This window comes from Choloepus didactylus, chromosome 11 (assembly GCF_015220235.1).
Source record: "Choloepus didactylus isolate mChoDid1 chromosome 11, mChoDid1.pri, whole genome shotgun sequence".
Classification (NCBI taxonomy): Eukaryota; Metazoa; Chordata; class Mammalia; order Pilosa; family Megalonychidae; genus Choloepus; species Choloepus didactylus.
Window position 1 is genome coordinate 4010963 of NC_051317.1, and position 18133 is coordinate 4029095.

The following is an 18133-nucleotide window of genomic DNA, read 5'->3' on the forward strand; positions in this document are numbered from 1 at the left end:
GGCAGGATTAGATCACTCCAGAGGGAGTCAGAGAATCTGTGTCCCAGTTCCAACTCTGACACTAACCTGATAGTGGCTTGTGCAACTCACCTTCCTTCTCAGGGCCTCTATTTCTGCATCTCTAATGGAGGGGTTCACAGTAAAGGGCTCAAAGGGCAATTCTTGCTCCTTGACTTGAACTCCAGCCTGCTCTGGCTTTTCCACCAGCAATTCACTCACCCCTAGTACCCCCAATCTTCATCCTGGCTCTATACCCATGTTTGTCATGCCCACCTTCTCACTTGGAAAGCTGGCTTACTGTGACACATAGAACAGCAGATGCTCCATCCCTGTGAGTTTGGCCAATAGACAGCATTTATTGGCCTTCTGAGCTGTTTCCCAATGCCTGTACCCACTGTTGCCCTTCCCTGGACAGTCCAGGCCCAACTGGTCTCTTAGCAATAACCACCATCTAAGTCCCTGTTTTGGGGGGAGTGAACTGGTGGCAATTACCCAGCCTTGGTGACAAAATCAGTCAGTCAATCAAACAAGCAAACAAACAAACCAATCATCCAACTAAACTAGCACAGGCTTGGTCAAGACTGGAAAAATACATCACAAACCACCTGTCAAGTTTTTTGGCCAGTGTGGGGAGTCAGGAATCTACATATAAAGGAATCAGCCTGAGTCACCCTCCAGGAAGCCACTTTGGTTTCTCCCCATTGCTTCCTCTGCCTAAAATGTACATTCTAATATTCTTCCTCTCCTTCCTGTTTCCTACTCCCTCTCAATTCTGGAATCCTAAAAGTTTCCACTTCACCACCTTTTATACAGATGGGCAAACCAAGGTACAAAATAGAAGGAAGAAAGATGACTAGGAAGGTGTCTCAGATTCTGTGCTGGTTTGGATGTATTATGTCCCCCAAAACGCCATTATCTTTAATGCAAACTTGTGTGGGCAGGAAACTGTTGGTGTTGATTGGGCTGGAGACTTTTGATTGGATGTTTCCATGGAGATGTGATCACTCAACTGTGGGCAAGATCTTTCATTGGATAATTTCCATGGAGGTGTGGCCCCACCCATTCAGTATGAGCCTTGATTAGTTCCCTGGAGCACTATATAAGCTCAGACAGAAGGAGTGAGCTTGCTACAGCCAAGAGGGACTCTTTGAAGAGTGCACAGAAGCTGAGATAGTAGCTACAGATGAGAGACAGTTTGAAGATGGCCGTTGAAAGCAGACTCCTGCTCCAGAGGAGTTAAGAGAGGACAAACACCCCAAGAGCAACTAAGAGTGACATTTTTGAGGTACTGCAGCCTAGAGAGGAATGTCCTGGGAGAAAGCCATTTTGAAACCAGAACTTGGAGCAGATGCCAGCCACATGGGACACTTTATGGCCTTAAGACTATAACAGTGTAACCAAATAAACCCCCTTTATAAAAGCCAATCTATTTCTGGTGTTTTGCATCCCGGTAGCATTAGCAAACTAGAACAGATTCCCAATTAGGAACTTCCTCCCAAGCCATAGGAAACCACCCTCTATTATACTGTACCATTTCCCTCCCTCTTGAATTCACTCTAAATCAATACATATAGGAGAAAAAAGAAACAATGCAAGAGCCCTCGGTGGATAGGACCTGATGTATCTTATATATCACTGTATACATACAGGCTACACATTCAGGGTGAAGTAAACTGTAAAAAATATCTATTGACTACATGAATGGATAACCCCCAAACTTCTGTTAGTCAGTATTTACTGCCGCATTGTGGGAAACTATTCGTTCCATGAGGTTGAAGCCAGGAGTATATATGATAGGGAAGACAAAACACTATCAAGTAAAGAATTCAATAAACATCATTTGCTAGCTGTGTGACTTTGGCAACTGACTTAACCTCTCTGAGACTCAGTATTTTCATCTGTAAAATGGGGATAACACTAGCCCCAGACTCTTGGTTAGATTAGACAAACTCTGTTTGTAAGAATATTTAGCACAGATCCTGGTGTGAATAATCACTCGAAAAAAAATTAGTTATTATTATCTTCACTTTTAATAAGCGGAAACCGAGGCTAAGAAAGACCTAAGTAACATACCCAATGCCTTATAGCTAGAAAGTGACAAAGCTGGGATGCAACCGAGGCAGCCTATTTCCTGAGCCTTTGTTGTGTTGTAAGCTCTAGGTTCCTTTAAAGGTTGACATCTACAATATGTCTCCTGAGCTCACCACAAACCTCCACCTTGGAATAAAAGGAAGAAAAAACAGGGGAGACAGGGGTGATGGGAACTTTCCTCTTACCCGCTCAAAATGCTCTTAGTTCAGGAGTACCAGCCCAAAGCTGCCGTCAGCCCACCCCACCATCCAACAGGCCCTCCCTGCACAGTCTTCAGAAACAAAAGGCCGCTTCCCTTAGCCTCTCTTCCTCCAAATTCTCTGAATGGTTCTTTCCCTCTTCCTTACAGAGAATGAAGGCTGGTGACCAAGAGCCAAATCTTGTCCAGCATCACTTTATCCAACAAATCTTTGCAATGGTCTCTGAAGAAAAACCTCACACAGGCATACCCCTTCGTGGTGAGTTTCTATCTTGCTGAAGACTGATAAATCTGTGAGGGGCATGTAATGCTCCAGCCACCACAGCAAGTCCTCTTTTTCCAGCTCATTCGTTTCCCAGCTCTCTTCCCTGAGAAGTTCCGCCTGTCAGCCTGGCTGCGGAAATATGAATCTTGTTTGCAACCCAGAAAACCAAGGAGATACGTCCACTCTTGACAGCTCCCTGCATCTTTGTATGGATCATTGCCTTAGAAAACTCCTCCCCGGGGATTAATTAAATCATTTTAATCAATGGTGCATCTAAGCAATGGAATCCTAGTCCTAGCACAATTGGTACTCAAAAAATATTTATGGAATGGCTGAATTCCATAATCAATCAATATATGGGAATGAAAAGTAATGATGTCGTGTTCTATATTTTGCTAATATGAGAGGATAAGCTCAATACGCTGTGAGAAAAAAACAGTACTGTTGTGTGAGAAAAGCTACAGGCTATTGTTATAATATGACATTTTGCCTAAAATGTGTGTGTGTGTGTGTGTAGAGAGAGAGCAACTGGAAAGAAATACTCTAAACTGTTAACAGGATACAGGGATTTTAATGAGATCTTAATTATCTTTTTTTTTTTTAAAAAAAAAAACAAACTAATTTCTCTATAATTAAAGTACATAACAATGGCTAAATCTAGGCCTAGAAAGCATATTATGTATATTTCATACCCTTACTGGATACTGGGTGTTCTTATCCTCTCTCCTCATTTTACAGATGAGAAAACATGCTCAACGTCATTAGCCAGTAAAAGCCAGAGGTACAAGCTGAAGCCCCACTGTGATTCCAAAGCCCAGGCCTTGCTAAAAAAACTCAATAAGACCAGGTGAGTCTCAGAACAATCTGGAACACAGAATGGATTATAGTAGAGGAACAAATGATAAAGCCAGACCAGAAGGAACAGTAGAGCAAGCAAAAGACACTTGAGCTTTAACACAGTTGATACCTTCTTTGGTGTCTTGGTGCATAAATATTCAATGAAATTGTATAATCCTTGGCTGCTTAATGAAAAGGCAAGTAAACATTTCAAAATCATCAGTACAAGCAATTCACTGAGCTTTCCAGTGCATGAGGCTGGGGATGGGTGGGGGCGTGGGCAGGGGGCAGGAGTGGAACATGAGGAATGCAGCACTTTTCCAGAAAACCATTTGCTCCACTGGTTATTCCAGCCTTAGGCGTTAAATAGTCAGAGATCAAATAAATGTTAGCAACCATGTAATGAGACAGACATGTGGACATCCTACCTGGGCTGAGATGCTGAGTCCCACTTGCAGCGAAGGCAGACATTGTACCCAACAGGAATAAAGCAGACTGAGGCAAGACCCAAAGTCAGAAGGAGAGGGCAAGAGGAGAAGGGAAGACCTTGGGTTTTATATTCAGGGTCCCCTTCAAGACAGTTGTGGGGGAAAAGCCACAGGGCTGAGATCCTGACTTCCATTTAAGAAGGACCCAGAGCTCTTTCATGGGAATGAGGAAGGCTTCTATGGAAAGACTATGCAACTTGCAAACAATCTGGACAGCAAGATTCTCTCTGGAACAAATGCTAAGAAGGAGATGAATTATTCAGTGTGCAGAGACGTGTCATTCAGAGAATCAGGATGAAGTGAAGTGTTTTTAGCTGCATAAGTATTTAAATACACACACACACATATACACGTACACCTCCGCCTCCACCTCCACCCCCTACCCTCCCCATACACAGTTCCTGCCAGAGAGAATTGTCAGTTTCAACCAGTCCCTCTGGGAAACCTCTTGGGCCTGCAATGTTTCACCTCGGGCAAGTGCCAAGAATGCAAGCTGGGAAGAGTTGTCCGCTTTCAGATGTAGCCAGAGGTGGGGGAGGCCTGCCTTGAACTCCCAGCCCCCACCCCGATGAAGCAACTCACTCCAATTCAGCCTGGTCCAGCCCCTGCCTCCAGCCTCCATGTGCTGAGCCGCTTAAAACCCCAATCGTGAGATCAAATGACCCAAATGCTAGAGGGGCAAGAGGAGGGCAGGAAGGGCGCCAAGCAAGAACTAGTTCTGCCTCTTCTTAATTGCAAATCTCTGAAGGAACACAAACATTCCTAAAGGTTTCGCAACAGGCCCTCCTGGAAAAAACAGCCCGGATGTGTCGCCTTGGAGACAGGTAGGTTGTGCCGGGGATCACCCCACAGGCCCTGTTAAGTAAACCACCCAGCACCCTTGTCCAGGAAAGCAGCCTCAGGAGCCAGAAGCCTCCAACTGGCCCCTTGCTGCACTCTCAGGGGGAAAACCACCAATGGGCACCATGACCTTGATTTTCTCTGGGCCTATGGGAAAGGCTTAGGGAACATATTGCCACGGCTGGCATCTGGTATTCAGACTGCGCGTCTTTTCTAAGGAAGCAGCTCCGAGAAGAAGCGGAAAGCCTTTTGCCAAGTCTAACACTGGGTGGTGATTCTCTTGGGACCGAAGAATGCATAACATATCTTTCATTTTCCTGTACTTCCCAGGCAATCCGAATGCTTCCCACAGTAACCTATTTATTGCCATCCAGCAGGAAGCTGGCCCCCAGCTCGGCTCTCTCCCCAGGCCAGCTGGGCGAAATCACTTTCTAAAGGGCCCCCTCCAGAAGCCAAGCCAAGAACTGTCCAAACTTTCAGCCGAACCTCTCCTTCGGCCCTGGCACAACAGAGGGCAGGTTCCTCCTGTCCCAGGGTGTTTCGCATGCATGTTCCCATAGCATAGATTTTACAACCCGTCACCCTCCTTCAGGCGTTTGCAGGGCCCTGTTACTAAGTTCGGACTCCCCACCTTGCAGACTGGGGCAAACAGCGAGGAAGTGCAGCGTCTGAAGTTCCCTCTCCTTCCTTTAATTCAGTTCACTTCCAAAACCCTTTATTCATGTTTCAGAAATCCGAGGATGATGACAATAACCATCTCCCGAGGTAGGCAGGTGGGGTGAGAGTGGGCTTGAACGCACGGCTCGCTGTTGATACCTAATAAACATCCACTACAGAAGTGGGCAGACAGACAAGGCCCTGCCCTGCACCCCAACCAGAAATGAATCAATGCGATCATTTCAGATAGACTCCTGCTGTTATGAAAATGAAAGTGTGGTGGGGTCAAGTGTAAAGGGGTGGGGGTGGGGGTGGGCAGTCAACAGATGCTCCCTGAGAGAGTGATCTTCCAGGGGAGGTCACAGGATGAGAAGCAGGCAGCCACGGGGAGATCTGGGAGGGGGAGTGTGTGTGTGTGGTGCAGCGGAGGGGTGGTGGGGAGTGGGGTTGGCCACAGAGCACAAGTCAAAGGTTCTGGGGCGGGAGCCATGCTGGTGAGTTTAAGGAACAGGAAAGCCGGCCTGGCTGGAACGGGTTACACTCAGTGAGGAGTGAGGGGTAGGGTGGAGGCAGAGGCTGGGTTTCAGGGCTCTGGGACCCCTGAGAAAGACTTCAGACTTTGTTCTTCTGAGCACCTCCTCTGGGCCAAGCGCTAGCGAAGGGTTCCCAGTTTCACCCTCTGTTCTCCTCTTACCTTCTATCACCCTCACTTCAACTGATCCAGCAAGCAACACAAATTTACCACATGAACGCAAAAGGTCCAGCCCGGTGCTGGGCACCAAGGGCCAGATGTTGGAATCAGCTTTCAAGAGGCATATGGTCTGGCCAGGGAGACAAGGCTTTCATTCAAACAGTGACCAATCCCCAAGACTTTCAGTTGACATTCAGTGACAGGTATATGTGGCTGTCATGCTACCTGAGGCTGTGAACCACAGGTAATTAGAGGATAAAGGGATAGTTAGTAAGGTGCTAGGTCAGCAGTACAGAAGTTAAAGGCTAAGGAATTGTGAGAAGGGCGAGGCTGTGGCAGCAATGGGGCATAGTCAGGGAAGGCTGGAGAAGAAAGGACTGTCCAGAGACAAGAGAGAAAAGCTCAGCTTCATGGTTAATAAGGAGATAGGATAGACATTACCCACACAGGCTCAGGAATGGGATGCCGGGATGAAATCCAAGCTCCGCCTCTTCTACAACCCTGGGTGTCTTATGTAACCTCATCAAGAGAAGTCTCCTTCTCTGTGAAACCTATGAGAAGTCCTTATCTCATAAGGGTGTTGTGGTGATCAGCTGAGATAACCCATATATATTGCTTAGCACAGGGCCTGGCGTGATCCGTTGAGACTTCTGTGCTTTATGCATGGTGAGAATTGTGCCACTCTTCATTGTAAGCTCTCAACATGTTAGCTATCACCATCAACATCATCATCACCACCGCCATCATTCTTCACCCCAAGATGATCCACAGTGGTGGTTAAAACACATAGGCTCTGGGGTCAGCCGTCTGGGTTCACTCAGTAGCGCTGCCCTCCTGGGAATCAACACTAACCTCTCTGAGTCTGCTTCTTCATCTGTAAAATGGAGATGCTCAGAGTAACCACCTCATCAAAATGAGTTGTGTGTACATGGCACGCAGTTAGGGTTCAAGTACTATGAGTTATTATGGTGAATGAGGCTTTGTATCCCTACTGTCTGGGTGGGGAAACTGAGGTTAAAAATAGTCCAGGCTTGCATAGCTAATAAGCCTTTCACTCACTGCACTCCACAGCCTCCTCTCCTTGAGGAGCCGGTACCACTGAAGTTCTTTCTCTCCTTTCAGAACCTGAAACCAGAAAAGGTAGGAGATGGAAGCAGGACTGGATTTAGCTCTCACGATTAGAGGGGGAGTCAGTCTCCAGAAGAGGCGTTTACACCGGGAATCCCCAAGTTCTCCTTCTCCTGACCGCTTCACTCCTTCGTGTTCCCCACTGTCAGAACACCTGTCTCAACATTCCGGTTCTCTGACCCCCAGATCTCCTTGCTTTCCTACTTTGGTTGGGCTGGTTTATCCAGAAGCTTTCTTGGTCTGGTCACTCCCACTCCTGGAATTCTTTTATGGGAAAACGAAGGGGAGGGAGCTCCAGAGGGAAGATTCCAGACTGCCCCCGCCCCCTCACTGGATCCCCACAGACCAGTGGCTCACCATCACTGCCAAATCTCAGATGCTATCTTCACTCTGCCCACGCTGAGTTCTTGGGATCACACACCTGAGCACTGGGTCTGTTCCCTTCCTTTGCCTCTATCCTCATGTCTTAATGCCCATTCACCAGTCATACCCCAGTTTCCTCCAGCTCGCTGACACAGTGATGAACCTGGGTTGCTACTCCTCTCTTATGTATCACCTGCTGGTGTTTGAGTTCACAGTTCTGAGAACCAGATTGTGGATTAGAGCAGGCACGGCCAATAACAACCCAGGGGCCATATTCAACCTGTCAATATGTTTGTTTATCCACCACAGTACTTTATTTTAAAATGGAATGACCATGCCTTTGGTGGGAGGGCAGGCACTCTCTAGTTGCACACAGTTCCCACTGCTCCCTAATGAGTTATATCCACCTCTTGTCCATCAAGAGGCAGCATAGGGTAGCTATTAAGAGCACAGGGCTCTGGAGCCAGACTCCCTGGGTTTGAATCCAGACTCTGCCATTTTCTAGCTATGTGACCTTAGGCAAGATACTTAAACTCTCTGAAGTTTGTTTTCACATCTACAAAACGGGAATAGAAATACATTTATTGAGCACTCACTCTGGGCCAGGAACTGTCATGAGCTAATTTACACAGATTAACTCAGTCCTCATAACAGCTCTTGCCTATAGGAACCACTCGGACCTACCTCAAGTGTTGTTTGGCGATTAAATGAGATCATGCATGAACAGTGCTTGACATACAGTAAGCGCTCAATAAATGTGAGTGATCATTACTATTATTTATATTGCTGGCCAAATGAAGCCCCTCATATAGAGGTGATAAAGAATATTAAAACTTACAGGGACATCTTGGATCCAACAAATCAACCCCCCTGCTTTACTGATGAGAAAACTGAGGTGTGGAAAGGTAAAACTTGCTCAGTCACCCAAGGACATGGTGACAGGGCTGAGACTAAACTCTGGGTTCCAAGCCCAGGCCTGCAACCTCTTCACGGCACCAGGGGATCAAGTCAGCCTGGTAATTGAGTTCAGCTCCACTTGAAATGCAGTGAGTGTCTGAACAGCCTCCAAGAAGTAGTTTCTAATAGCATTTTCCTGGGCTAACTAGCCCCATAATACTAGAAGGAATATTATCGCTGTGTGGACAACAGCATGAACTCATGAAGCCCTCATTCTGGATCATGGAGAGACAAAGGTTGAGAGATGGGCACTTTATTTTGCTCATTACCTCATTGGAGAGTAATTTCCTGAAAGCTGACACCAAAGCAGAATAGAGCACATGGTACCTGTTAGCCGTCCCCCACCCCTACACCCACACTCCACCCTGGTCTCATCCTCATTCCTGAATTGGGAGTTAGGCTACAGAAGTTCAGTGCCCTACAGAAAGGGCCAATGGAACCAGAAAGGACTCCCAGTTCCATCTTTCTAGCTGTGTAATCTTAGCCCATTCCTTCCCCAGCCCAGAGCGTCAGTATAAAGCAGGTGAGAAAAGCTGCCTCCCAGGATTCTTGCGGGGGAGGGGGGAAGGGATTAAATGGATTACAGCATGGAAATTACTGAACACAGCACCTGGCATGCAACCCTCAGCCTCTAGTTCACCTCCTCTCATGTTTAGGACCCTGGGGCACTCGACCCTCAGCCTTACTTCTAACAGCACCCCAAACTGGATTTCTGAGGGGTCTTTCAAGGTGCTCAACTGTCCAGGAGCCTCCTCAGCTCCAAAAGCGCAGGCTGCAGCCCACACTTCCCTGGTGTTGATCCATCCCAGAATCTGCAGCTCCTGGAGCTCTGACCCTACCCGAGAGGCTGGTCCTTCTAGAAACAGAATGGGCCTGTGAGGCTTCTCCAGGCCCCTGCCTGACCTAGGCCGCATGGTGTAGACAGTGACCTGAAAGACAGCGAAGAGATCTGTGTTTGAGTCCTGATACTGCCACCAGGCTAGCCATGTTCTTGGGCTGGGCACCTACTCTCTCCAGGCCTTAGCTTCCCATCTGCAAAATGAGAGACTTGAAATATAAAATCTCTATGGCCACCTTTGCAGCTTTAACCTTCCTAAGTCTAGTATCTGGCTTGTCTGTCTCAAAGGTCAAGGGCGTTGTGAGGATGCAATGAAACAGTATGGAATTAAAACACCTTTGCCAAAGGCCAATCAAGTACCAGCACAGCACTATATGTTCTACATGAAATAAATTTCTTCCTTTATCTTCACAACATTTCTGTGAGGCACACACAACAACTCCTGTTGAACCAACATATGCATAATAAGTTGCATAATAGTAATAGTGATGCAAAGAAGCTCATGCATAACAGTAATAGTGATATCAACAATAGCTTAATTTTGTTGAGTGTTTACAGGGTGCCAGGGACTGTTTAGGGTGCTTATGTTGACTTGATTTCACCAACACTAAGATGCATGGTTTGTTTGGTTTGGTTTTTCCATCTCTGACTTTCTTAACATCTCTGAAGTTGGGATGTTATTACAACTCAACCGCTGACCTCTTACAACTGCTGTCAGCCAGGCTGCAGTCCTGGTGGAGTTGTCCCCTCCCTATCCATGCATGGATATCAGAGGCACCCAGTTGGAACTGGCAGAATGGGTGTCTCAGGCTTGACAATAATGAGGCACTTTTAACTCCTAAGAACCAAATGGTTGCGAGGAGTGGTAGAGGAAGCAGTGAACAGACATGTTTAGCAACATTCCCAAAGCAGGAGTCAAAAGTAGGCTAACTCTACATAATTGCCAAGCTGGCTTCAGGGCCCAGCACCAAAAGCTTTCTGGATACTTTTAACAATGCTAAATCACCAACGCTCTTGAGGACACAAAACACAATTTTATAAGCACAGACAACAAGAGCTCTGGGCTGAAAATTGAGATTCTAAATGATTGGATTCTGAATGGGAAAAGGTTTTAGGAACACTAGGATCAGTCTGTTTTGCTTATATATTCCTTTTTTTTGTACAGGTGTACAGCTGTACAAACACCCTGGTTCTGTAGGTGCAGGTCTAGATTGCAAAGTCTATTGGCCCTAGCTCTGAAACCACCAAGGGCCTTCTTTGATTCTTCATACTGATACATCTGCCAGGCCTCCAAACTCTGCCACCTCTCATTGCCCCCATATGTACAGAGGAAAGTGGCTCCAACAACTTGGTTTTCTCCAGCCCCCTCTCCAGGTCCTTCCTCTGGGACCCCTGAAAGAAGCTCTTTCCAAGTAGAGCATGCCTTCAGCACCAGGGGCATCCTGCCAGAGCCCCAAGAAGACATGACACTGTCTACCTCCTCCCTCTATGGGCAGCAGGGACAGCACAGTCTTCCAGATCACCCACACAGGTTGAGTATGGACTTCCTGATACCTTTTCCAGATGCTGCAACCAGCATGTCTAGGAAAGCACAAGGGTTAATCAACATGGCCCAGTCATGTCTGGGGATATGAAAAGTCTGCAGACTCCCAAGTGTTTGGTGATTGCATCACTGTGGACAGACCAATCTAGCCAGGACCTCACCTTGTCTGTTTGTCCAACTGCTCTTTCCTTAATTTTCAAGACCACAGAGACCTGATTATAAAGGAGCTCTGCACAGCAGCCGAAAAGAAAACGGTTTCACCTCAGTAAAGAGTGACTTTCTTTAAAGACATATTTTTCTCTCATCATTCCTTTTTAAAGAAGAAAGTAAACAGAATGTTGTTCCCTGAAGGAAAGCCCTACCTGCAAGTCAACATGAAACACCAACATGCTCCAAGCTGAAGGCTGCTGAATTAAAGTCAGGAGCGAAACAAATAAGCAATTAAAACAGTTATTTCAGGAAGCCCTGGAAAGAGGCAGATACAATATGAATTATTCATTCATCCTGCTAGGATGACTTCTGGGCATTGTCCTCTTTGCCTCTCCTCTCTTTCTCTTGTTCATTCAGCTGCTCAAGCACAGAAAGGGAACACAATACCCTGGCCCTGGGACATGGGCGCCCGTGTGCATGCACATACCCCACAAGGCAACCAGGTTGCCACTCCAGATGGTGAGCCACACGGAAAGAAGCCCACAGGTTGGCAGACACTTTCAGCTCCAGTGCCAGGGGAGAATGTATGAATTTCGAATTGACCCAAGGAGGGGGAGAGAGAGAGGAGGGGAGAGAATATACTGTATTTCTAAATATTCCATAAACTCCCATATTGCTCAGGCAGCTCAGTAGGCAATGGGGTGGGAGCTGGGGCACCAGCTGCTCCCATTGTCCTCTCTGGGATCTGCAGAAAAGGATAAAGGCCCTACATTAAGCCCTGTAAAGATCTTGGCCTCAAAGGAATGTGCCCAGCAGGCTTGGTGGAAGCTGGATTTTGAAGCCATCAGCCCTTCTCACTGCCTGACAATAGGATATCTCTGTGACACCATTATCTTACATCCACCCATGTGACCCTGGTTAAGTCCCTTTCCCTCCATGGGTCTGTTTCCCCATCAATGAAACAAGCGGGATGGACTTCATCTCAACCCACCCTCTCTGGCCTGGCATTCCATAGTGCCATTTTGTCATTAAAACTAAACATCTGAGAGGTGACTTACATGTTCCTTTATAAGGACCCAGTGTCAGACCCTTTAGAGAATAATAACAACAGTTACCTTGCTCAGTACCTCATAGGAGGAATGCGCTTAGTTCTCTGTTCTTCCCTTCATTCAGCAGGCAATGGGGAGCATCAACTACGCACCAGGCCCTGTGCTCCCTCATAGTAAGAAGGTGCTGAACTGGCAGGTGTGGCTCCATTTGAGTGGGAAAGACAGACAGTCAACATGTCCGCAAACAAAGAACATGAGATACAGGACTGCCAGGGGCAGCCTCTTGGGGGAGACGACATTTCAACTGACAGCTGAAGGACAGAAGGAACCAACCACGCAAACGACGATGGGTGTGTGGGCAGGGGGGCGAGTGGTGGCTTCCTGGGCATAGGGAACTGCAGGAGCCAAGGCTGTGGGGTTGGAAGGCGCTGTGGAGAGGCCAGCAAGGACTGGGTCATGGAGGCTCTGGAAAGGCCACAGCAAGTTTGGATTTAATTCTAGTTTGGGTGTATTACTTCAATAAATTCTCACAGCAATCCAGTTAGTGGTTCGTATCACAGACCCCTGGTCCTCAGGAATAAATGGAGCCTTACCGAAGCGACATGATGTTGCCCAAGGTCGCACAGTCATTAAGAAGTAGACTAAGGTTTTGAATTCAAGTCTTAACTAATACTCAAAAGGTGAATGGAGACTGCTGACTCTTCAACAATTGTGTGGCCAGAAGAAGGAATATTTAGAGTACTATGGAATCTGCAACTATCCCCAGAAAGAGCTTCTCTTTTATGAAGTCTGATGAGAAGGGAAAAATAGGGGGTTACAGTTTGTCTCTGGCTGCAAACTGGATAACGGGAATGCTATAGGGAATACTGCTGATGAGGCTGTGGGGGACAAGGCAGCTGGCTGTGGGGGACAAGAAGGAAAAGAATTGTGTGAGACAAATGGAAAGAAACGCTCATTCTTGGAGCCCAATCCAGAAGTCAAGGCTGATGAGGGATAGAGCAAAAGACAGAAAATCACCTAGTTCCAAAAGGGAAGAGGCCTCAAAATCTCATCCATTTACCTTGAAGGCAAATCCAGCAGAGTGCCTTGTTACTGTTCTCAACCTACCCAGGTAGAAAGATTTATACACAGGGATGATTACTTCAGCCTTATTGATAATAGGAAAAAAAATGGACCCAGTTTCAACACCTATTGGGAATGAATTAGACCATGGTTATAACTATTTGCTACAACCATTTGAAATGTATGCTCATGAAGCAGGTTGAATGACAGGGGAAGAATCCTTGTATTATAGCAGTAAAAAGGAAAGTTAAAACAGGATACAAAATTGTACATATAACATAGTCTTCCCTGCCTGCAAGAAAAAGGGAAAATGGTTGCAAGGACAAAATGCCCAAGTTTTGACAGTGTTTGTCTCTCAGTAGTGGGGATAAGCTTGAGGGCTTTTCCATCCTCAAAGCAAAAAATAAAAAAAGACAAAAACAAAAACAAATAAACCCCAAAATGCCAAGAATGATTATTATTCTATTGAACTTCAGTCTTTCTGAAATCTAGGACCTCATACTACCCTTTCAAAAGAAAGTCTTTCTAAAATTAACTCCAATTTTCTTCTTATAGAAAAAGTCGAAGTACAGAAACATCTTGAAATATTGAAAGGGGAGTGGGGGGAACCCAATCTTATCTAGTAGGTACATAAGCCCTGCTCATAAAGGGGACCGCCAAGCTGAGACTCCCAGCATGGCCCTGGCCCAACTACAAGGAGAGGAATGGGGTCAGCCTGCCCGGATCCCCTTCCCCAAAGCTGGCATCTTCCAGGAGGGCCAGCATAGGAGGTTTCCTGGAGATGGACGTGAGAGGCTCTGAAGAGACTTGAAAATCATTTCTAGATACTTCTCTGCAGGCATCTGGGTACAAAGAACTTACAAAAAAAATCAACTACCACTGATCACCCCAAATTACAACTAATTCAGTTTCATTGGAGGGTAATAAGTGCAGGGCAGCTTGGAATGTTTTGCGTATCCAATGGAAATTTGATATATATCAGATTGGCCTGTCATACCACAAACTCTGGCCAGACTACCGTCAGAACACTCAACAGTAGAAGCTGTTAAAACAACGTGCCCCCACCCTCCTGATGCCCCCTCTGCTCTGAGAAGGACATGGCCTTGGGGAAACGGCTGCTTCCTGCTGCTCCTGGTCAAGTCTGGGACAAGGCACTCTGACGTGATGTGGGCACTGGTGGCCGAGGACACGGCTCTGAGACCCTCCATGCTGTGAGGGTCTGGATAGTGCCTTATTACTTGCTGTAACCTCAGCATCTTATGTGAGTAGGCACGGAGTGAAAGTTCATTGAATGAATAAATGAACTCATGAAAGAACAAATGAAGAAAGGAATGTTTCACTGGAATTCCTGGTAGGTCTCACGGTGCCTCTATCTTCCACGTTTTGCTGGTCCTAATGAGGAATTTGTGATTGAAGAAATACTTTAAGGTCCTCAAAGTGCTGTTGTATTCTTGACCATATTTCATTTTGCAAACAACTATCACAACAGCAGCTTCATGACCATCGTTACTATCCCCCCATTTACAGATGAGGAAATAGATGCTCAGAGACCTTCCTAAACTCCCAGGGCTCCTAGGTCCCTGGTTTGTGCCAGGACTGAGCATGGCCCACCTGAGCCCTGGCCCAGACTTGGCCCCCTCCACCACAAACTGTCTCCATGGGCCTCCTGTCTTGTTCCCAGCTGGTAACTAGAGAAGTGTAGCAACAGCCAATTCTACTTCCCCCGGGAGAAGATAATCTCCTGGGTGGCCAACAGAGGCCTCTGTCTCCTACTCCTGTTTCATTCTCATTAGTATAACCATCATGCAGAAGCAAAACTCTCTCTAGTACACACATTCTGCAGCCCTTGGATAGCTCTGCTCAAAAGTCCTGGGAAAGTCGTGACGGCTGAGGGCAGAAGTGATCCTTGTGTACAAGCTACGGGTTTTAGTTATCTGGGAGCCACTGCAGACTCCATCACAATACATGGCTCCCAGATCAGAGCGGGGTGTGATCAGATCAGAGTGGGGAACTCACATAGCCCAGCCTTGCCTGACACTGGTGGGACTAGGACTTCTTTTCCATGGATCCCAATGTATAAGAGTTAAGAGCCTTAACTCAGGGGAGCAGGCAAGGGCTCTGAAACACTAGGGATCTGGGTTCCCTGAATGTGGGACCTGAAGCCAGTCTCTTTGACTCTGGGGTCCTCATGGGGCATGCTCCTTGGCACAGAATGGAGCTCAAGAAGTTTGAGTTCCTTTACTTCCTTTCAAATTTCTCCCCCAAAATGAAGACTTCCAATAAATATGCTCTTCGGCTACTTGACAAGTTTGATCAGTAGAAATCATGTGCCAAGATGTTATGGTGGAAAAGAATATATTTGGATACAGCACCGGCATCTGAATCGGGATTCTTCTCTTTCAATTCAATCTCCACGGCTTCTGTGGATGGGGGAAGTGATCCCTGAGCTTCGAGCTTTCACAGTCAAGGGCCTGGACCTTCACCTGATGGATGAGCTCCCCCATTTGTTCTCATCCCCAGGGAATCACTGACATCTCTCTCTCCCTGACTCTCCATCCCTCCCTGCTCTGTCTGTCTCAGCTCCTTCCCCTCTGCCTATCTCCCTCTCTCCCTATTTTGCAGCCCCCTCTCCTTACTTCTCTGGCTGTTGTCAATCTTAGTTCTTCTACCCTAACCTTCTACCCTAACCTTAGTTCTTCTACCCTGACCTTCCTACTCATTACTCTCCAAAAATGACAACAAAGAACAGAATATAAATTCAATCTTGTCACTCTCCTGCTTAAACCCCTTCAAAAGTTTCTCACTCCGAATCAGCCATCATTTCAGCAGACTGGGAGCCTCCCTACACAGCCCAGCAGCCCAGAACTGCCCTGGGGGGACGGCACTCACCTGTGACATAGCACAGTCATCCCTCAACAGAGGACCCAGGGTGCACGGCCTGGAAGAGGGGCCCACTTGCAAGTCTCAGGAGCCATACGCCAATACCAAGGACTTGTGGGTCAGTGGCAGAGACAAACTGTGGCAGGACTGAACTGAAGGATTAGACTATTGCAGCAGCTTTAAAACTCTAGGATCACCAGAGAGATTTGATTGTTAGAGCCACCCCCCCCCCCTCCCTGACTGCCCAGAAACACGCCCCATATACAGGGCAGGCAACACCAACTACACACGCAAGCTTGGTACACCAATTGGACCCGACAAGACTCACTCCCCCACTCACCAAAAAGGCTAAGCAGGGGAGAACTGGCTTGTGGAGAACAGGTGGCTCGTGGACGCCACCTGCTGGTTAGTTAGAGAAAGTGTACTCCATGAAGCTGTAGATCTGATAAATTAGAGATAAGGACTTCAATTGGTCTACAAATCCTAAAAGAACCCTATCAAGTTCAGCAAATGCCACGAGGCCAAAAACAACAGAAAATTATAAAGCATATGAAAAAACCAGACGATATGGATAACCCAAGCCCAAGCTCCCAAATCAAAAGACCAGAAGAGACACAGCACCTAGAGCAGCTACTCAAAGAACTAAAGATGAACAATGAGACCATAGTACGGGAGATAAAGGAAATCAAGAAGACCCTAGAAGAGCATAAAGAAGACATTGCAAGACTAAATAAAAAAATGGATGATCTTATGGAAATTAAAGAAACTGTTGACCAAATTAAAAAGATTCTGGACACTCATAGTACAAGACTAGAGGAAGTTGAACAACGAATCAGTGACCTCGAAGATGACAGAATGGAAAATGAAAGCATAAAAGAAAGAATGGGGAAAAAAATTGAAAAAATCGAAATGGACCTCAGGGATATGATAGATAATATGAAACGTCCAAATATAAGACTCATTGGTGACCCAGAGGGGGAAGAAAAGGGTAAAGGTCTAGGAAGAGTATTCAAAGAAATTGTTGGGGAAAACTTCCCAAATCTTCTAAACAACATAAATACACAAATCATAAATGCTCAGCGAACTCCAAATAGAATAAATCCAAATAAACCCACTCCGAGACATATACTGATCACACTATCAAACACAGAAGAGAAGGAGCAAGTTCTGAAAGCAGCAAGAGAAAAGCAATTCACCACATACAAAGGAAACAGCATAAGACTAAGTAGTGACTACTCAGCAGCCACCATGGAGGCGAGAAGGCAGTGGCACGATGTATTTAAAATTCTGAGTGAGAAAAATTTCCAGCCAAGAATACTTTATCCAGCAAAGCTCTCCTTCAAATTTGAGGGAGAGCTTAAATTTTTCACAGACAAACAAATGCTGAGAGAATTTGCTAACAAGAGACCTGCCCTATTGGAGATACTCAAGGGAGCCCTACAGACAGAGAAACAAAGAAAGGACAGAGAGACTTGGAGAAAGGTTCAGTACTAAAGAGATTCGATATGGGTACAATAAAGGATATTAATAGACAGAGGGGAAAAATATGACAAACATAAACCAAAAGATAAGATGGCTGATTCAAGAAATGCCTTCACGGTTATAACGTTGAATGTAAATGGATTAAACTCCCCAATTAAAAGATATAGATTCGCAGAATGGATCAAAAAAAATGAACCATCAATATGTTGCATACAAGAGACTCATCTTAGACACAGGGACACAAAGAAACTGAAAGTGAAAGGATGGAAAAAAATATTTCATGCAAGCTACAGCCAAAAGAAAGTAGGTGTAGCAATATTAATCTCAGATAAAATAGACTTCAAATGCAGGGATGTTTTGAGAGACAAAGAAGGCCACTACGTACTAATAAAAGGGGCAATTCAGCAAGAAGAAATAACAATCGTAAATGTCTATGCACCCAACCAAGGTGCCACAAAATACATGAGAGAAACACTGGCAAAACTAAAGGAAGCAATTGATGTTTCCACAATAATTGTGGGAGACTTCAACACATCACTGTCTCCTATAGATAGATCAACCAGACAGAAGACCAATAAGGAAATTGAAAACCTAAACAATCTGATAAATGAAT

General features: G+C 46.1%; 1 protein-coding gene across 1 annotated transcript in view; it reads right to left on the minus strand.

The window, feature by feature from the left end:
• WWC1 (WW and C2 domain containing 1) overlaps positions 1-18133 on the minus strand; it is a 164137-nt gene that overhangs the window by 87506 nt on the left and 58498 nt on the right. The window lies entirely within an intron of this gene.